Here is a 22,128-nt window from a genome sequence, read left to right as displayed (position 1 = left end):
CTCCCCCTTCCCTGTTTCGTGCTCCTGTTTCTCTTACAGAGGGGGCAGGGAAGGAAAAAATTCCCCTCAGATTATAAACTATAACACCCTGCTACATGGAGGTTCCTCCCTGGGTGAAGCAAGCTCTCAGGGGATCCCTCTCTCCAAGCAGGATCCTCCCCAGGTCAAAATTTTATTGGGGTTCAGCTCTGTCCATACCCAAGTCGTTCCAAGCTTGGCTTCTCTCTCTGTGCTCTGTTGCAAGTTCTCTCTGCAGGGCATCCCCACGTTTCTCGGTTCGGCTCCAGCTGGCTGCTGGTACCGTCTGGGCCACTCCAGGCCTGCTCTGCTCCCTGCCATGTGTCACTGCTTCAGGCACCGCAGGGTCTGGCTAGCCTGCTTACCACCCTTCCCCCGTGGTGAATGTGAGTGAATCTGGGTGGGAAACCTGTAGAATTAGAAAATTATGCAAATGATACTTTGGCTAAACCACAATGCCATATTCAGCACCTGTATTTTCTGCTGGATTTCTATCAAATGCCTGGAAGACATCCGAAAGGTCTTAAATAGGAGGTAGAAGTAGGATTAAAGTGAAGAAGTGTGAAAAGCAGTATGTGGGTACCAAGCAAGTCTGAAGTTGCTCATACGAAGGACCAGCTCATCACAAAACATTTCAGGGAAGGCATATGATGCCCACCCATGGGCTGCAGCCACTGCCACTGAACAGCCTTTAATTGCATCCTAGTGCCCCTATTCACTATTAATGGCGAAGCAAGTAAACTCTGTGCAGGAGGAGGAGAAGGATGACCCACAAGCCACTGTCATTTATCACCTTATGTCATATTATTTGTGCGGTATCTAGCCCAAAGGAACCATTAGAGTGCAAAATTTTAGAGCAGCACTAGTGAAAAAGTATGTAAACAAAATCCTGTGCCTGGGAAGGGAATTTTGCAGAATTACTGGGAAGAGAGGGGGGAGAAATGCAGCAAGAGCAAATATCAGTTGAAAAGACGAAGATTGCCCACTGTAAAACAAGGATACTTTAAAAAAGGACCAAATGCAAAAAATAATGAATGTCAAGCAAGAAACACATAATGTATACCTGGCACCTCCGTTTTCCCTGCATCTGCCTGTAGAAAAAAAGAGATGCTGAATGGAAAAAAAAGTGTCAGATCTTACTTTTTGTAAAAGATGTAGGTTTCCATCCCATAATGCCACCAAAGTTAAGATTTAATCATATTCAGAAGATATCAACTGAAAAGAAACAAGTACTAAATCTCAGTGTCAAGTGTTAAACCACATCCAGCTACTATGACTTTTTGCAATATCACTCTTTAATAAAATATTCTGGATTATAAGAAAATATTTATATGGAAATTCCCTACTCCAGTTATTAATTTCACCACTTCCGTTTTCTTCTTTAGAGATGAAGAATTACCTGATTCTTCAGAAATACCACAATTTTCACCAAAAGCACTGTTCAGAAAATACTTGAGATGATCAGATATTTAGTGGAATAGACTGAATAATAAACTGACTCTTAGGAAATGAACCACCCTTAATATTCAATTCTTCTTCACTGTTACTTCGATTTCTGAACTGTATCATGACTGACTCTACTCTTTTTCAAGGGGAAGTGTCAGAAAGCTGGCATTCAGGACCAAATTTTTGAGCGCCTCTTTCAGTTTCCTTTGGGGGATGCTTTTGTAGTTCACATTTAACAAATGTGAACTCAGATACTCAGATTACAGCTATAATAGCTCATACTCATATAATAGATATGTATAACACATATAATCACATACATCATATAACAAATATTCCCCACTGGTACTAATCACTGCCACTTCAGCAAAATTAATTGAATTACACCTTCCAAAACATGTTTTATGAAAACTTAGCAGCTGGCAGTATAACTCAAAATAAAATTGAAATAAAAATCCCTGTTTAAATAGAGCTTTGTTGCTTCATGCTTTCAAAGGTGCAAAGAATCAAAAGGCTGAGGATTAAAAAAAAAATTATTCTAGTATACTAGAATATACCTATTTGTTTCCTTAGTTCCTCACCTCCAGGAGCTCTAGCCAGTGCTCCTGTCTGAAAGGGATAGTCAAGCATGTGACAACTTTGCCTTTGTCTGAGTCTTTCCAGTCTCTGCAAGACTTTTTGCCATGTGCCCCCTCCATACACCTTCCTTGAAAGCAGTAGTATCTTCTCAGTATGGTGAAACTAAATAAATCAAGTGGTTACATCCTTTTTCACACCTTTCAACCTATGCTCCAAAGATTACTGGAAAACTTCTATTTTTTCCCACATGATTCCTTTCAGGAACTTTTCACACCCTTTTTTTGGTTTAATTCTGGGCCTTGTCAGACAGTGTAAGTGCAAGCTGGAGGGGCAGAAGGGCTGGATCATGAAAGGGTTCTGTTACATCCCTCTGAAACTTATTTCAGGTTTTCTGGCCTTGAGCGTTGGGTGTTGAGAATTTAAAGAGGATTCACAGTCCATGAAGAGGCAACAGAGACAACAGCTACTTCAATACCTCCCTTGTAACATGCACACAGAAGCACAGAGGACATCTTGACTCTTGCAGTGATAATAAAAATATAATGTTCATACAGGCAACTCTAGGGGGAAATTATCACAATAATGGACTCACTGCTGGCGTTGTACCATGCTTGGTATTGATCTGTGCCTGTAATACTACACAAAATGCAGGACTGCTTCCTGTATTTTCATCTTTTCTAATGGAGAAAATTACATCATTCATTATTCATTCTTGTAGGCCCTAGGGTTTTGTTTTTGTTGTTGTTGCCTTTTTTGTGAGCTGTATGTTTCTTTAGTTTGACCTCTTGGAATTAATGCTCTTCATCTTATTTTTAAGAAAAAGAAAGAAAAGAGAAGGGAGGAGGAAAGGGAGGAAAACAGGGACAAAGCCTTTGTATTTTTTCCAAGATAATAGAATTTAAATTAATTTTAAATTTAGCAGAACTCTGGCACTGTTCAGGGAAATTTGGCTAAAATGACCTGTAATTTCACAGGGACAACTACTTAGCTTGTGTTCTGAACATACTGCGAGCTGACCAACACAGAGTGCTGTGTGTATACCATGGGAGAGACATCCTAGCCTCACAACTGTATCTTCCTTCCCTCTATATTACCTCCCTGATAGACAAATTCTGATCTCTCCCAACACTGATGATGCAAATCCAACTGCATTTCTTTTTGTTCAGAGGAAACACTCCAGATCTACTCTTCTGTGACTGGATGCAGAATTTGGTTTTGCCATACACTCATTTCGGGGGTGGAGTCCATGCCTAAAAAACCTGAGAGAAGAAGAATTCCTGAGCCTAGTTCAAGATTATATTGCCAGTCAGAGTCTTACTGTGATCGTTTTTCAGTCTCTGTATTGTCCTGTTAAAAGGATTGCAGAGCTCTTACAAGTGATATATCAGATACTTTCGCTTATCTGACTATGACAATCCTTTATCCTTTTAATCACCCTACATGTTAAAGAATATTTTTTTCTTATAATGGTGGATAGCAGAATAAAATGTCACAACAGTCAGCAAGGCAGGATCCTGAGGTCACTGATACATGTTCCTTAATTGGACAGTGTGGAATGAGACCTTGTGAGACATCTAAAACTTCTCTCCCACCCAGTTCTGTTACAGTTCAGTTCAACACACTTCTAACTGGTGATAGTGAACCAGCTGATGGAAATCCAGAACAAGGATTGCTCTGCAAAGTGCAGTTTCTGACAGATGACTGAAGAAGCAGCAGTAGTTTTGTTCAGAGAGAGAATACAAGTCTTCTAATCCGTAGGAGATACTTTCTGATGAGAAAGTAATAAACATCCTTGAAGAATATGGCATATTGGAAAATAAATCAGTAACTAAAACTACAGTATGGAAGGTCTAGGAGAGAAATTGAGAAGAAACACTAAGGTATAATTACCCAGAGAGTCTGTGGGATTGCTATTTCTGGAGGAAAGTGAGGAGTCTCACTGTATGGTGTCTTAAACATCCTCCGGCCTTCTTTTTAACAATTGGAATTTGTGAAGGTGCTATTTTTTTTCTAGAGTCAGGAACAGAAATAGTTACATAGCTTTCCATAAGGCTGAATAAGGAGTTGTCTGGGTTTGGGGTTTTTTTCTGCAGAAACTTGATAGTTTTGCTTATCAACAAAAAGCAATGTAAAACTTCTGTCCCTTCTCACTACCTCACTGTAGGCCAAAAAAGAGTCAGCAAATAAACAGATAAGCCTATAGATCTTCCAATCTATAGCACTTGGCATCTCATTTGGCTCTGCAAATAAACTCATTTGGGGAAGATGTGCAACCTTCTGTTTCACACTCCAGAGTCACAAAAGTCCAAAGAAGTAGAGCAATTACTTGAAGTAGTAAAAGAGATGTCTGGAGAACGTATACACTGTTTCCCAGAAGAGTTCATTAACTGGAATGTGCTGCCAACCAGGTCAGCTACCTTGCCTTTGGTTCCTGTTCCTCCTTTCCACACAGATGGAAATACATCTTGGATAGGAAACAGAGAAAGTGAGGGGCAGCTGACAAAGCCAGACATATTTCAAATGCCTGCATTGTATTTCTAGCAAAGAAACACCACCTCTGGGAGATCCTGACAGAGTAACATCATTGCTTTCTTATTCTCTGAACTCCAGGGCAGTTTAGAAATCTACATGAAACACTGACTTCTTGTGAGAGGCCAGTACTTTGTCAACATGGCATTCTCTACTGAGAAAAAAAGAATTTGTAAACCATAAAATTTAGGACCTTACCTCAAAACTAACTCTATAGGAAAGAAAAGACAAAACCCAAACTAAATGCAAGTCTGGCAATCTTGTAAGTCTAAATTTATAGCCTGTTTCTAAATCTACCTAAGTGTATGCCCTCCAACATGCCAGTCTGGGTTTTGTACCTGAGTTTCTTTTGCATGAAGGCAGACATCTGGAAGAATCACAGAATCACAGAATATCCTTAGTTCAGAGGGATCCACAAGGATCATCAAGTCCAGCTCCTGGAGAGGACAGACCCAGGAGTCACACCACATACCTGAGAGTATTGACCAAACACTTCTTGAACTTTGTCAGGCTTGGTGCTGTAACCCCATCTCTGGGGAGCCTGTTCCAGTGCCCAACCACTCTCTCAGTGAAGAACCTCTTTCTAACATCCAACCTAAACCTCCCCTGACACAACTTCAGGCCATTCCCTTGGGTCTTGTCACTGGTCACCACAGAGAAGAGATCAGTGCCTGCCCCTCCACTTCCCCTCATGAGGAAGTTGTAACTGAAATGAGGTCACCCTGCAGTCTCATATAAGCTGATAAAAGCTCAGGTCTTCCCTGGGTCAGATGCTCTTACACGCCAGAAGATGAACCTTGATGCAGAAAAAGCCCCAGCATCCTATCCTACAGTCATGACTGTGTTCAGCTGAGACTTAATTATGAATTTATTTGAAAGCAAATGAATTGTAATGACCCAAACCCTAAGCCATGTAGCAATTTTTGAGAGATATGTTCTCTGTTTATTTTATAACGCTTTTCCTCCTGCTACCAACTCCGGGTGAGACAGCACCATTTACTGGATATGAATGAAACATTTGTCCAGGGTGAGTCACTACAGGGAAGACTCTTCTTCAGAAACCTCAGCACTGCTCTCATTGTGTGGTCTTAATCAGGCACCCCCAAAAAAAGGATACAGAGATCATGGAAAGAGAGTGTGTGTTGTCAACATGTTGACGGGGGGAGCAAAAAGAGCAATTTATCTGCACAGTGAATTTTCTGGCCCAACAGAAAGAGCATGAATTTCTTTTAGCTGCTGGTGCTCCCAATTCTAGTGCATTGTCCCACTGTTCATTTACTGATTGAAGGCCCTTTTAAGAGACAAGGATTACAGAGTTGCAATGAATCTGTGACAGTCTTGAGCAGATCCATCAATCATTGTCACTGACCTCAGCTAGGTTATTTGCTTTGTTCAGCTAAGAAATCACAAGTAACATGTTCATTTGTGCCTGCCATAATATGCCCAAGACACTTATCATGCTATAAAATCAGTACTTTTAAGCTTAAGTTCCCAGTGCAATCTCATCAGATCTGTTCCTTAGAGCATACATGCCTTTTTCCTTCTTTCTCCAAATGTTTTGAAATGAGCACAAACCTGAAATAAAGTGAAACTGGCAGTTCAAAAGAAAGTTGCTGTTCGCAAAACATAAATAAGATTATGACATTACAGTAAACACTGTATATTGTTGCTTAGAGCGTCATTTAGAAGCAATTCCTTCATAACCTCTCATGTGAGGAAATCAGTTCAGCAAAAGCTATTTTCAGCCAATAATTCTGAAATAAGAGGTCAGAAATTACACTCTAAATTCAAAAGTCCAATAATAGTGAAAAGATAGATGCATGTGGAGCTGATTGAAACATTTTGGCTGTGTATGTTTTTTTGTTACTGAAAAATGCTATTGAGGAGCAAAAGTAGCATTTTTTAATTAGACCAACTAAAGATAAATAAATAAAAGAAATTGATAATGCTTTTTTTCCTGTCAAATGAGACAAGCTAACCAGATCTGTAACCTTTTGTACTTTTTATAGTTAATCGACAATTTTTTTCTGCAAGCTTTATCTCTCAAAAACTGCCTTAGCTTTGTAACTTTATGCCCTCCCTCACAAAGCAGTAAATAGGAAATCTCAGTGAATTAAATGCTCTATTTTCTCTCCTCATTAATAGTTCATAAGTGAACTACACTTACCATGTTCCATTCCTGCTGTCCATTATGCAGGGACAGAGAAGGAGGAGCAGGTCATATCCCACTACAATGTGCACCAAGTAACACGCATGTTAACTAGATCTTGCAAGCCCAAACTGATATCATTCCTCACTTGTTTCCTTGACTTTCCCACTATCCCCACTTACACAGCAATAAAAAATGTAACACTTAGAAATATGTCTTTTTAGAACCACAGGTTTTCCAGCATCATATTTTGAGCTGTTGGCATTTAACGTCACCAGCACTGAAATAACCATCTCTTTCACTGCACTTTTCTCTGTAAATGACAAAGTCCTCAAGGACACATTATTCTCTGCAGTTTTTAGATAGGGAAAAGGAGGCATTGGTGGCACAAGTGAGATTCAGCAGTTATGGCCAGAGGTGAAATTGGAGAAAAAACACAGCACTCCCAGCTCCTGCCCCCGCACTCTCCACTGTGTCTTTGTCTCCTCCTGGGCACAGCAAAGACGACTTTGCTGGAATATTTGGTGTACAAATGATGAAGAGCCACCAACACTGGCATTGCTTGGAAGAAGTAGCAATGGTCCTTTCTCCAAACTAGTAATTTTGGAGATAATTAGATGAGACTGAGATGACTTTCCTCAAGACAAGTCCCACCTACCTCAGGCAGAAAGCCCTTCAGGACTTTACCGTGTTTTTCCTCTTTGTTCCACCTCAAACAGTGTGCCAAGCAAAGGAACTCATGTCTGGGATTTCAGAGTGTGGTGCAAAAAGGTCTTGTTCCTTTTGGTAAAACTCAGCCATACAGTGCATAAGCTTTCTGTCCTCTGCTCTTTTCCATGGCTGCCAGGCTGGCACCACCAAAGAGTTCAGGCAGGTAGAGGTTACTCATTAACAGAAATGTAAGCAATGACAGTGGCCACTGATGGAACACCTGAAATGGACCAAATGTATAAAGTTTTACAAATCCTCAGCCTACATGTCCTCTGCTTGAGAAAAAGCTTTCACATGCACAACCTACTGCCTACTGACTTAAAAATGCACAACTCTCAAACAAGAAAGCTCTTAGCCACCACCACATTGCAACCATCGACAGAAATTGTCTCCACATGCAGACTCTACCTTCCAGCAATTCCCTGTGGGTTGCAAGCAATATGTAAAGCTCAAGTGTGGCATTACTGAGGGGCAAACACATGGCTACAGAACTGTCCCTGAGGGAACTAGGATGGCTTGCAATGACTAGGGTAAGTGCACATTTGTTTTATCAAACAACATTAGCTGTTGCAATGAAGACATACTTGTTGCTGGGAAAAAAAGGCAGTCTCCTTGTGAAGGTGCACTGTTTCTAACGCACTTTAATGCCCCTGTTTCTCCAGCTTACCTCAGTAAGAGCTGCCCAGGGACTGAATGTCAAGCAGCCTGGATAGCGCAGCTGCGCAAACCATTTCAGAAAGCAATGATTAGGATCACCATCCATTGAAGTATCTGCTCTAAATGGGAGGTGTAATGAAAAAAAAACTTGTATTTGGCAGAATTGTCATTAATCGACTTAAGTTTTGTTTCAAGTCTCAATTGCCTGCAATCATAAATGTGACAAATTAGGCAGGGTTACAGAAATTAAAAAAAAAAAAAAAAAAAGAAGAAAAATAATCAGATCTGAGAAATGCAAAATAACTTGTCAAAATCTAGACTGCCTTCACATCCCAGTGAACTACAGGTATTTCACTGAACGTGACAGATTGAAGGTTTGCAAAGGTACCTTTTGGGTGTAGAGCAACTGCTGCCAACAGAAATCTCAGAAAATTATTGTCTCTATGAAAAAAATTAGGGAAAAAAAAAGAGAAATAAACCACCAAAAGCTACGTAATTGAACATATGGTGTGAATCAATTGTATGATCCATTCATGGCTAAAAACAAGCACAGATGCTGATGAGAATCTATGTCCAATTGTGGCAAGATACTTTCCGGAGATGTTTGCGTTGTATCCGAGTAAGATCTGTCAGTGCAAAAGCTGTCATTTGGACCTGGTACTATTTTATGGAAGAAGCACAGACATCTTTGAAGAACTGCACATAACCTAATCCTTAATGGTCTGGATCTTTGAAAGAGACTTCCAGCACCATAAACTGCCGCGGTCCAAAAGGGGGGAGGGGAAATGGGGCTGCGACACAGCACAGATCTGGGACACAAAGGTGTGATGCAGGTAGAATCTTTATTCCAGCGCGCACGCGCGTTTTATCAACTCCGGAGGGAAAGGGCCAGAACAGAGGGCGGAGCAGAAGACAGACAGGCGGGGGGACAAACCAGGATAGGGACACAGGCAAAAGGGGAGGAGCGCAGGAGGAACCAGGGGAGGAAAGGGCAAATGGGGGCTGCCTCCTTTCTACAGCTTCTCCAGCCAATCGGCAGAGAAACAGAGGAGCAGGGAGGTGAACAAGTCGGGACATGCCCGGGAAATACAAATTCTGGGGAAGCATATAATGTGTATATACATAATAACTGCAAAATCTGTATCATAAAGTCCTTTCAATCACTGTACATCTTCTTCCATTTCTGGAATCGTTCCCATTCCGATTCTTGGTCCTCGACAATGAACTAAGCCGAAGCTGCAAATCAGAGAACAGAAGTGTTCAATTTCAGGGACAAGGAAAAAGCAAAGAGAAGCCCTAACACAAAGCTGGTAAAAACACACACATGTGCAGAGTAAAGTATTGTACAATATTCTATATGTAACTCAATCAAATTTTAAACTTCAGATTTTATTTTATTTTAAAATATTTACACTTTCCAACATGACATCTTTATAACAGCTGTCACTGAAGCACAAGGTCTGGTCTCACAGCTAACAGTTGGTGTCAGATCTGCCTTTGAGCAGAGCGCAGATGTTGCCCTACTTCTGTAACTTCATTAGAATTTGTCTTCAAAGCAGAAATCACACACATTTTCCAGCACTCCAAGGAACATGATTACTGTACTGGGTTCGTGTAGTAGAATAACATTTCCTCTTTCTGGGAGGAACAGGATATTCCATACCATGTTACATCAGCCTGGCTATAAGAGGGAAGGGGGAGAATTAGCTTGGCCCTTCTTCTTTCTTCCAGGATGGCCCTGTAGGCAGCTACGTCTGTCCGAGACACTGTTCCCTGGGGGAGGTAGAATTTTTTACTGTTAGTTTCCTTTGCCTGTGTGTTTGTAGTGTTATTAGTCTCTTCTTTTTTTCCTCCGTGTAAATATAAACTTTCTTTCTTGGTAAGCCCAGGTTTTCCACATTTTTTTGTTTTTTTCTTTTGTCTTCCCTTTGCGGAGGGGGGGGTGGAATCTGGTCAGGCTCAGTGGACACCTGGCGTTCAGCCAAGGTAAACAGCCACATAAGTCAAATTATCTTTCTCCCCTTTCTGCAGTCTAGAGAACAGCTCTCAAGACAAGATATTTTAGTCCAGGTTTATTTCATTTCCTTGTCATCATTCTTCCTATGGGAGTTTGATCCTTGAACCCTTGGCTGCATTTGATATTGATATAAACATTTACATAGCAACTCTGCAATTATCAGAATGCTGATTTAAACTATTATATCCTCATGCTAAGGGTTGGATTTACCATCTAACCCAGCAAAATGCATCTGAAATTTTTTTTCAAGGGGATGTAAAGGTGCCCGATTAGCTTTCAATACTGTGAAATGAAAAATAGTGCAAGATATTTTGTTCTGCAGTTTGTGTTAATGGTTTAATCTCAGCAGGAGATCTGTTCCACAAAAGCTTTGAAAGGCATACAAATTAATTATATGTATCACAACAGCCATAGCAATTTCAGCATCTAATTAGCACAATGTGGCAACATTCACAGAGATATGCTGTTCACCATAATCTTCTTACAAGAGTTTATTTTCCACTTTCAAAGTAATGTTAAGGAAGACAGTTGATCTCACATTCCACACATCAAGCCATAAATATTTATCAAGGTGTCAACAGAGAGCAACACTTCTAGGTTGTCAATATTTAATCTGCAGTAAAATTAAATCATAGGCCATTAGACCCAGTTCATCATGTCAGGAGTTCAGTGGAGATGCTGAGCAGGATGTCAGGAAGCTTCTAAGCAAAGCATATGCCCTGTTTGACAGTGAAAACATCACATAGTGTCTGTATGTGCACACAACAGATGTACAGCATCACCCCACAGCTCACCTCTGTGTTTTTAAGAACAGGCTGCATCAGGACAATCACTCCTGAGGAACTGTCACATTGCAGTTGTGGACAGAAATCCTTGACCCCATCGCTCACGTGGCAGAGTCCAGTACAGGACCAAGGGGATGTCATCGGCTTTCAGTAACAGAGTAATTTCTAGGAGCTCTGTCCATGGGAAATTCAAGTAACCTCCAAGTAAAAAACACACCTGCTAACCAAGAAGCTTTGCCCCTTGTGCCTTTTTCTCAGTTGTAAAGATATGCCCAAGCCATTAAAAGGTGATAATTAAAGGATTTATGATTCTCTGTTAGCAACCTGATGTGGTAGCCTCCTCTACATCAAATTACTATGAAAACGGCTGTGCAACCCTGTTTTTCCTGCATCCTCTTCTCTTCCAAAGAAGGACTACAACTACTTGTAGTTTCTTATATTGTCTTAGCAATCAGCAGTGTGGAAATAACAACACTCATTTGCCAGGTTTTTAGACCCTCTTCCATTTCAAAGACCTCTCCACGTCCTCTAACGTTTAACAAACTTGGCTCAATGGAAGTACCCCTTTAACTATTGCTGTAGCCTTGCCACAGAACTCCCCTTTACTCACTTAATCAATAATAGGTAAAATACTAAGAATTACCTTCACGAGCAATTTCACCAAACTGCAGCCAAGCAAATTCTTTTGCGTTTTCCACATATTCTTTGCAAATAAGAAAAAAAGTATTTCAGGTTTTATAAAAACAGAGACCTGAGGGCAGAATGTAACTGCATACAGCCTGCCCCAAATATTTCCCATTGTTCCCTGTTTGTTCCAGTTCTCTCTTTCATGAACAATTTTCTTGCAAAAGTTTCTCCTTCACAGCACATTACTGTTCCTAATTAGAACATTCCCAAACAATTCCCACTCAAACCTCTGTTTACCGCAGATATCTCAGAGGCGGTTATCATTCACTGCTGTTGTCAGAAGGATGCTTGGGAAGCTGCTGTGGGCTTTGGAAAGCCCCCTTGTCAGAACATCAAAATAAACTCTTCCCTTCAACTCTACTCCAACATTTTTTTTCCTTGCAAGTTTAAATTTTTGCAAAGAAGTGTCATTGAATTTTTTAAAAAGTTAATTAACTGACTTAATCAGGTGTGGCTAGATTTCTCTTTTGCAGTACATACCTGTTTGTTTTACATTATAATTTTCGCCTTCTATCACATGCAATATGTGCCTTCCAATTTGATCTTTTTTTTACCATGTCAAAAAGGAAAGCTAGACCTGCTTTCTCTGCCTGTTCTGTTAATCTGCCTCTTTCCTACTTATTGCTTATAAATCTAATTAAGCACAAGGTGACATACATCCTGGGCACAGGCATTTTTACATTTTTACATTTCTGTGGCTTGGCAATTTATTTTTCACTTAGATAGGTCCTTCCTAAATAGGCTATTGGGGGAAATTTATTAATTTCACCATTTCATCTCATGAACCTGAATATGTCATAATTTGTTATATCCATTTCTGACATCCCATTTCTTGTATCCGGTGTATGTGTATATTCTCCTTGGAAGTGTTCTGCTGCTGAAACTTACCTTATTCTGGGTAATCTCTTTGAAACAGCCTCAATTTGTTATCAAAACATCGCACACCTCCCAGCACTCAGAGGAGGGGGAATAAGTGTAACTGCTTGTGAATTCCATAACTTGGCTAACATTCCTTTAATTTGCTAATATCTTTTACTTTCTCAAGAAATATTAATTTCTGTCTGTAGACTGCTAAGTGTTGGGAGATGGAGTCTGCAGGAAACACAGGAAACTGCCAAAGTAAAACATCCACAACATCATATCCTGGAATTGGTGAAGACCTCTTGATACCATTTTATCTAATTAAGTCTCTGAAAGTTATGAGATGAATTTAAAGTGAAGTGTTATTTGATGGAGTTGGCATGATAAGGAAACTGTTTCACAAGAAAAAGAAATTTTCAAATGCAGTTTCCGAGAAAGTAGTTCTTTTGGTTTTGCTCTCAGAAACCATTGCCCAGTGATTACATGGGGATGGGATTCACCTGCATCAGTGATTGCCTGGGAGTTGTATGGAAAAGTAACAGCCTGTTACAGTGCAAAGTAAGCAGCTGAGGGAACAAATGCAGAACACTCAGTGACAACTCCTGGCACACTCTCTCTTCCTTGTGTCCTATTCAGACGCCTGGATCAAAGCCTTACTCAAATGTTCAAATGCACTTGGCCAGGTAAAAACAAACGCTCAAACAGTTCTGGATGTAAAAGCAGCTCCATTGCTGCACTTCGATAATCCAAAAGACACTGGGTTTTTAGTCTTCTGCAAGTTCTTGAATAAAAATAGTTATTTTCACCAAATCTATGTCAAAATAAAAAAAACAGCATACAACAAAACAACCCCTCACCCCCAATTTTTTCTCCCATGCTCGTTTCTCTTATATTTGTATTGATCTCATTCAAATATGCTGTAACATTTATATGAATCCTGAGATAATTCTAAGGGGAAAGAAAACAGAGTTTATTTCTACCAATTTCTTTGTCTTTATAGAAGCTGGGTTCTGGCTTTAGTGAAAATGTGAAAATTAATTTTCTAGTTGAAATTTTTGAGTGGGACTCAAATATCATAGCTCTTTCTAAATATTTGGGTTACCTTGTATGCATCACTGTAGTTCTCTGCATTATGATCTGTTTCAGCTTCTACTCTTTGTGACATCCTTTTCTATCCCTTACCAAATCCTGTGAGTTTGAGCCCAGGAGAGTACAAGAAACTAATCCCTTAGTCCTTACCCCTCAGCACCATTTGGGTAGGTAAAATGATGGAAAATACCGAATTAATATTCTGGAAGAGTAAAGACTAAGTGTTTGTGCTCTGAAAAACTAGTTTTTATATTTCCTCAACTCTTGTTAATGTACCATTAGATTATTCTAACAGTGAATGCTATTGTATGTGAATAATGAAGAAAGATGGTGCAAAAAACAAGGTGTGGGGAATTTTACATCTAACAGTTTAAAGCATGATCCTGTACTGTTTTGCAATTTCAGTAAGACTATTTATGTAATAAATTTACAATTTAAAAAGCCTTAAAATTACTGAGACCGCTTATAGTTCAAAGTAAACCTCATATACATAGAGTTCACACAGGTCTCTCTTTAAGGCAAGTCATCAATACCTTCCTTTCCATCAGACTGAAAAGGGAGACATCTCTGTTATGGCTACTAATCAGCTTTATGTGGGTTTTCTGTGCTCACAAGGAGCTCACATAGTTTTAATTGGAGCTTGCAGAGACTGAGACGAGCATCAGACCAACATAATACAGCTCATCCCATTGCTACTTTGCTGGGGTAAAAGGTGCTTCCAAGCTGAAAGTGACATTGGGATTAGTTATCTGGAGATGAAGAAAGCTCTCTGATAACAGAACAGAATTCCAAAATGTTTTATTCCTTAACAGGAGAACAGAGAATAAAAACCAGAGTAATAAAACACCAAACAGATATTTAAAGTATCTGTAAAGAAATATAATTTTATTATGAATGCTCTGTTATTGCCATCATTTAAGTATACTAGTGCAAAATATATTTATTAAGGAAAGACAATTAAGAAAATTTGTTAATAAATTCTTAGTAATGCAAACAATAAAACTGTTAAGAATGTTAAAGCTGCATCTTTAAAATTCCAAGAAAGAGTATGAAAGTCCACACATCAACATCTGGGAAAAGATAAGGAGCAGAAATGAAACAAAATCTTACTAAAGAAATTCTGTATGTATATTTTTCATTTTAATCTTGTGGACCTGTGAACACATCAGTGCCTGCTCAGTTTTGTCCAAGACAATGATTTCACTGTAAAACGACTGACTTTGGGCACAGTCCTTCACTGTTGAAGTACTGGGAATTTTGCCTTTGGCTTGAGCAGGCATTGTAACCTGAAGCTGGAAGTAAGACTTGAGATGGCAATAGTTGAAACAGTATAATCTCCTGAAGAAACTGACAGATGGATTGGTGCTTCAAGCTATGATAGACAATGTGGAAGTTGCAGCAGACACATGAGGGGGGTAGGTGTGATGGCAGTGTTTGCATGGACCCCAACCCCTGGGGTGGCAGGCACCTGAATCAACTTTTTTGAGAACAACACCTTATATATGAGGTTCAAAAAGTAACAAACGACGTTTAACCAATCACAAACAAGTATTCCACAGAGCATGTGCAACAGAGTACCAGGAACTACATTTCCCAGGATGTCTTTCAGCACTCTTCCTGTGACCTAGCTGCCACATCTCCCCTCTCTCTATTATAATTTTAACAAGTGATAGAATAATTTTAACATTATAACAAGTGACATAACAATTCTTAACTTTTTCCCTAAACTTATCTTAACCATTTATATAATCAGGGCCTAACGTGGTAAGGCCTTTATTAAAACTGATCATACAACTTTACTAACAGTGCAACTTCTATAACTCCATAAACAGTGCAACCTTTAGAACTCATAATAAGAAAATTTAGTTAGAACCTTCCTTCTGGGGATAGAAGCGTCAGTTTTATTTCTCTGAGGGTTTTTATAGAAATTTATGTCAAGGGCTTATTTTCAGTTATCTCCCTGATATGTCTACAGAACTTTATTTCAAGGGAAAGGTTTTCTCTGAACAGTATGTCTTGTTATCAGTTATCTCCCTGATATGTCTATGTGACTGAGGTAGTATTTATATTTTTAAGGCACCTTTGCCATAAAGTGCATTTGAGTTTCACGCACATACATATCTCCACACAGCTTTTCTCATTCACACCAAGGTGGCCACCTTTTCATTCTCTCCTCACACATACATACTTAAATCCTTTATTATGTCTCTGCTTTTCAACTATTCAGTTTATGTTTACCTGTAATCATCAATCATGTGTTTCTTCATCTTCTGTTTCTTCATTTGTCATCTCTGCTGTCCACTTTTGCTCTGAACAAGAGCCAATGTAAGGCCTAACACATCTGGAAGGAAGACACTTTAGTTTAGTGCCTGTGGACACACAGGTATATCCTCCCCATGTCACAAGATCCACTGGTCCTAGCCATTGCCCCAGTGTTAGGTCTTTTATCATGACTGGTGATTTGGGAGGTGAAAGTGTCTGAATTTTGTGTTGGCGTTCATATCTACTGTGATCTATGTCATCACAATTTAGAAAATTTAGAACATATAACGCTTTCCACAGTCTTTCTTGTGGGCTACATACCAACTCCTCCTTCTTTTGTTTTTGAAACATTCCTTTTAATGTGTGGTGTGCCCTTTCCACTATTGCTTGTCCTGTGGGTGTGTGGTATACCTGTGGAATGAAGGACTCCCCCGTCTGCAAGAAATATTTTTACCTTTGCTGAAGAATATGCAGGACTATTATCTATTTTTATAGTCCTTGGAATTCCTAAAGTTGCAAAGCAACTAAGCCAGTGTTTGATAACATCCTTTGCTTTTTCTCCAACATGTGCAGTAGCATTAATATATTTGGAGTGTGTGTCCACTGTGACATGAACAGTGACCAAAAGTGACCAAAATCGGCCATGTGTGTGACATCTGTCTGGAAAAATCATTGTCTGTTAGGCCTTGGGGATTAACCCCTTCTTTAGACGGCATTGGGGTAAGTTGTTGACAACCAGGACATTACATGATTATATCCCTAGCCTGATTCACTGTAAGTTTGAACTGCCTTTTCAATAAGCATGCATTTTGATGAAAGAACTGATGTGATAGTTTTGCTTGCTCAGGAGTTTTGGGGGCTGTAGCAATCATAGTAGCAGCGTCTGCTCTTTGATTGCCCTCCGTTATAGGCCCTGGCAGTTCTGTGTGATCGAATGTGCATTATGTAAAAGTCATGTTTTCTGTGATTGACAAGGAACCATATAGTATGTATTTCTGCAGATAGATGAGGATTAGTGACATCTCGAAGAAAGGAAGCTTCAAGATGCAAAACTAACCCTTCAGCATAACATGAGTCAGTGACAATATTCAGTGTGGCGTTTATTATTATAATAAATATAATAAATATAATAAATAATAAACTCATAGGACCCGGTTCCTTGAGGAACCAAATCCATTTATTGGAAGCAAACAACACCTTTTATACGCACTTCAAAAAAACACGTGATTCTCTTAACTAATTACCATGGGGTACCCCAGTGCCCATGTATGCAGGAGTACATTTGGGACTTCATTTCCCAGGATGCTTCTTCCAGCATTCCTAAATCACGCCCCCTACAGCAACACGCTGCTTCCCCCAGTTTCCTGGCATTGCAGGCTCCCTTGTACAATAGACTTTGGACCGACACTCTCTATCCCAATGCTTCCCCTTGCTGCACCTATGGCAAGCTGTTGAAGGGGGTTTTCGGGGGCAGTTTTTGGCAAGGTGATCGGTTGCTCTGCATTGAAAGCAGCCATTTTTCCCTTTCACCCCATCATATACCTGTAGCTGGGCAGCTAGAGCCATCGCCAGAGAAGCTGTGTGGTGGTTGACAGACCCTAGGTTCTGGCAGGCTGGTACCATCTCAGCAACTGTGCAGCTTTCCCTCTTAGGGATAGATTGCAGCACCTGCTGACAGTCATTGTTGGTGTTCTCATATGAAGCTGCCTAAAAAGCAATTCTCTGGCTTCCCCATTTTTGATTTGTCTGCCTAAAGAAGCCTGCAACTTGCCGTGAAACTGCATATAGGGCTCTGTAGGTCCTTGTAGGACCTTAGCAAAGAACAGGTTGCTGTCTTTGTCTGTGCTGGGAAGTTTTCTTATTGCTCTTAATACCAGTTTCGTGATAAGCTCATAAATTTCTCATGGGTAATCAACCTGGGAGCCGGGTGGTGTGAAAGCTCCTTCACCCACTAAGTGAGCACAAGTCACATCAGCCTGTAAACTGCCCTGATTATTAACGTAAGCCGCACAGCTCTCCTTAAGATCTGTGAGCCAAACACTGTATTGAGTCGTTATTAGGACCATCTTTAACAGCATCTTCCAATCGTGGGGCGTGAACACATACGTGTTACTTAAGGTTTCCAAATAGGAAAACATATGGGGTGAGGAGATACCACTTTCTTTAACAATCTGCCTCAGTTCCTTCGTTACCTCATACAGCAGGTTTTGGAACTGAGGGTTTTGTTGCGGTCTGTATATTACAGGACATGCATTTATCACTTCCCAGTCGCCCGCTCATAATGCCTCCTCCTGACACCTTTCCCATCTGCTTACGGAAACACTTGTGCCTGCACCTCTGTTCTCAGTCTGAGGGCCTATGGCTGACCCGTCTCCGGCATCCTCCATTATCTCATCCCTTACCAGACCGAGGCACCTGGCCTCCAACAAGGGCATGTGAGAAAACAGCCACTGGACCGGGAAAAAAGGACCCTCTTCCGCCATGTGGCTGGGACAAAATGGCCGTGAGACTGGAAGAGACGGACCCTCTTCTGCCATGTGGCTAGGGGAAAATAACAGCCCCCCAGTCAGCCACGCGGCTGCCATGTGGCCGCAGCTCTGTAGCCACCCTGTGGCCAGGTTCACCCTGCATGCATCCCTCTATTTTGCGGCAGGAATCTGGGGACCGTCCCCCGGTAACAGTCCTGTGGTTTGAATTACATGTTTGCTCACCAGGTCACACGCGCCCATGAAAACCTGGCATGTAGCTACCGCCCACGACATGCCCCTCCCATCCTTGGCTGTGAGAATACAAGACCAACTCCGGGAATATATCTTCTCCCTCCCAAATTCTCTCCTCCCGTATTCCCGGCAGTTCCTTCCCACCCCCATCTCTGTGCCCTGTCTCTAGGGGAATTCTACGTCTGTCGGGGTTTGTGAGTGGAACAGGAGGGTTAGGGTCTATTTCCATGGAGGCATTGGTTCTCCTCTGTGTGCTCTCTAAGGCTTCCATGACCTCCGTCCAGGTTTCTAAATGGCTCCACATCTCTCAGCATTGCTCTGTCTCCTAAAGTCTTTCCCATTTTTCGCCAAGTAGTGACACTTAGAGTCCCAGCCACAGAGAACCCTGGTACAGCTTTGCTATCCATTTTAATAGCTCGACTAATTTGGCTTCTTTAATTTCTTGTGAATACTTTTTAAGTATTTGGCTTCAGCAATTTTTCTCTAATTCTCAGTAAGCACTCTTCTCCATCCTCTCTACTTACCTGGAATCCGATAGCTGAAACTGTATTATCTTCTTTTTTCCTTTGTAACTTGACCCTTTTAACATAGGATTCCTTCCTACAGTAGGATTCCTTCCTACAGATTCCAGGTACTGTGCGCACAATTCTTTTAGGAGCTCCTTTCTTCCTCTAGTCCAGCCAGGGGGTGCCGCTGGAAGACATCTATCCCTGATGTCTCTTACTAATGTCCCTGTTCAGGCGCCATTTGACGGCACCATTTGCATGGACCCCAACCCCTGAGGTGACAGGCGCCTGAATCAACTTTATTGAGAACAACAACACCTTATATATGAAGTTCAAAAAGCAACAAATGATGTTTAACCAATCACATACAAGTACTCCACAGAGCATGTGCAACAGAGCAACAGGAACTACATTTCCCAGGATGCCTTTCAGCACCCTTCCGGTGATCTAACTGCCACACAGGTGTGCACCAAACTAGGAGAAGCAGGAGAAAGCATGAGGGTAACAGCAATGGGAATGTCAGCTGCAGGGCTTGTAATGAGAGATTAAGGCTCTTTTTCACAGTTTCCTGTTTTTTAATTTCAATATTTGATTACTATCAAGTGCTTCCCAGTTGCTGGCCTGACAATGGTTTCTCCTGGTTCTTCTAGAGTTACCACCAATGTGGCTTCTTGCAGGATGGAGAGTCCTGGGACCAGCTGACTCTCCTCCTATCTGGAGATTACTGGGGCCTTGCAGGTGAGCAGTTCCTGCTCTGGCCAGCATTGGAGTGTTCTACCACCACCTGCTCCGCCTCCTCATGGGGCTGCTTCTGCACACTGGTGTTGATAGCAGCCATCCCCTCCAGGGAGGCTGTGGACTTCTGCTCCTTGGCAGCACTGAAGCCCTGGTGGGCCATGCCCCACAGGATCCTCTCACAGCACCACTTCACAGCAATGCCAACGAGCTCCTGCATGAATATCACCACCTGCTCCTGCAGAACAGGCTGCAGATTCTGCACCAAGGCTTCCTCATTCAACCTGTAGCACCACAGATTGGAAATGATCCTGCCCTATGCTAAGGCCACATCTCACTAGCAATCCACTTGCAGCACCTCGCTCAGCCAGAGCTGCACAGGCTCCAGAACATCCTTGTAATTCTGGAAAAATGGCACCCGGGTCTCAGGTGGGAAGCCAGGCATGTGAGCCCCTGACATTGGCCCTTCAGCTTCCTGTTCAGCCTGGTGGCCAACAGCCAATGGGCCTGAGCACTGCGGAAGAACCATCTGCAGTAAATCTCAGTCAGGATGCGAAAAGTAGGTGATGGTGTGCACAGGCCACCTGCAGAGGGAGCATGACAGGTTCCTCTTGGCCCAGCTCACAATGTAGCCCAGGCAGATCTGGTGACAGAAGGAGATCACATAAATGACATCCTCCAGAGCTTCACAGTGGATGGGGCAGCTTAGGCAGCTCATGTCTGTTCCCATGGACATGCTGGGGGTGGCAGCAAGCTGGGAAGAGCTAAGGACCAGAAGCTGCTCGTCTTGACTGGTGTCACACTCTACAGGAGGGAGAGGCCATGGTCACTGGCTGTCCTGGGAAGGGAAGGAAGAAATGCCCAGGCCCCTCAAGAAAAGCACCCTCCCAGCTCCATGAGCCTAATCGCCCACTCCATGGCCACTCCAGGGGGCGTTTTCCCACACAGTCAACCTTCACTGCTGCCAGCACCCACAGTGCCCAGCTGCCTGAACCAGGCAGGTCTAGGGAAACAGGAGTGATTGCTCCAGGTCTGCTCTGAGATCTGCCAGTGACAGCACCCAACACTCCACCCCAGCACTGGAATAAGCCTCATCTTCTATTTTTCTGCTCTATTTTAATTCCAAATGATCAGCTTGGGATGAAATGTGGTAAGAAAGGGAGTGTAAAATTTTACCAGAGGAAGGATGTGTGTATAATGTCCTTGAGATCAGTCTTTCTTGATTGGATGGTGTACTGAAGCACACTGAAGAGCTTACAGATGACTAGAACTAGTGGCAAGTCCACTCTTCAAAACAGCACTAATTTAAAAGTTGTGGGCAAGCCACAAGCCTGCAACACAAAAAAATATTTTACTAGTTTCACTGTGGAGGTGTGCTTATGAGGCATGGCTTCAAGAGCACAAAGGACAGAGAAAGTTTTGTGCATTACTGATTTACAGAAGTCGTTAGTCTTAAAATGGGAGTTACATAGCATATATTGAGATATAGAAGGAAAGTTTTGCTTGAGGAAATAATCACCAGAATTATCTAATTCTACACTAATTTTGCTACGTTTTCCAAGCAGAGGAGCTCATCAAGGGAAGTTCTTTCCTACTTACTCTCATGATCAAGCTGATAATTTTATGATTTCTAATATATTAGTTAGCCCTAATAATATCTAATATGACATACAATTTATGGATATATTTGAGGCATAGTAAGGATTCTGCTGAGATCAGGCAAGTCATATCACCAGCCTTAACTCAACTGTCAAACTGCCAAGTCAGAGTCAAAGTTTTTTCAGGTAACAACATTTTCTTGGGAAATATCCCTAAATAGTTTGTGCCTAGAAGTCTTAAATCAAATATATGTTGCTCCCTGAAAGCTCCTGAAGTAATCAGATTACTTAGGATAGACCAAAACCCTCTGTGAGTAAGCCCTGAGAAAACACCAAGTTAACGTCAATCCTGGTGCTGTATCTCTAAACCTCAGAAACATATTTGCAGATTACTCCTGTCAGCCCCTATGAAACACTCCTCTTCAGCAGTGCAATAAACATACCATAGCAGTAGCACTTGAACTCATATTTAGCTCCACTCAACTAGAATCAAGAATGTAATATTGAATTAGGATTCTGGATTTAATGTACAATCCTTCTGTGACTGGATTTCAGCAATGGGACATATTTTCTAGAGAGAGACAATGGCCTTCTGCTCCTATGGTCAATGGCATAGTAGAAACTAACAGAAATAGTGTCACACCCCTGACAGATCTCAGACAATTCATTATTATAATAATAAATACTGTCAAATGTGTGTCTTCCATGAAGGGCTGCTACCGATTACCAGAGTAACTCTTCATGTTATATCTAAAAGTAAACCAAATATTTGCATAAAA

At 41.3% G+C, this 22,128-nt stretch overlaps 1 protein-coding gene across 1 annotated transcript in view; it reads right to left on the bottom strand.

Moving 5' to 3' along the window:
- LOC113961081 overlaps positions 1-20,999 on the bottom strand; it is a 521,441-nt gene extending 500,442 nt beyond the window's left edge. The window contains exon 1 of the mRNA XM_027671134.1: positions 20,705-20,999. The gene's annotated coding sequence lies outside the window, so the exon portion shown is untranslated. The remainder of the gene's footprint in view (positions 1-20,704) is intronic.
- Between the last annotated feature and the right edge of the window lie 1,129 nt (positions 21,000-22,128).

The sequence above is a fragment of the Neopelma chrysocephalum genome, unplaced genomic scaffold (genome assembly GCF_003984885.1).
Source record: "Neopelma chrysocephalum unplaced genomic scaffold, ASM398488v2 Primary Assembly neopelma1_97034, whole genome shotgun sequence".
Lineage (NCBI taxonomy): Eukaryota > Metazoa > Chordata > Aves > Passeriformes > Pipridae > Neopelma > Neopelma chrysocephalum.
This window is presented reverse-complemented; position numbering and strand designations above follow the sequence as displayed.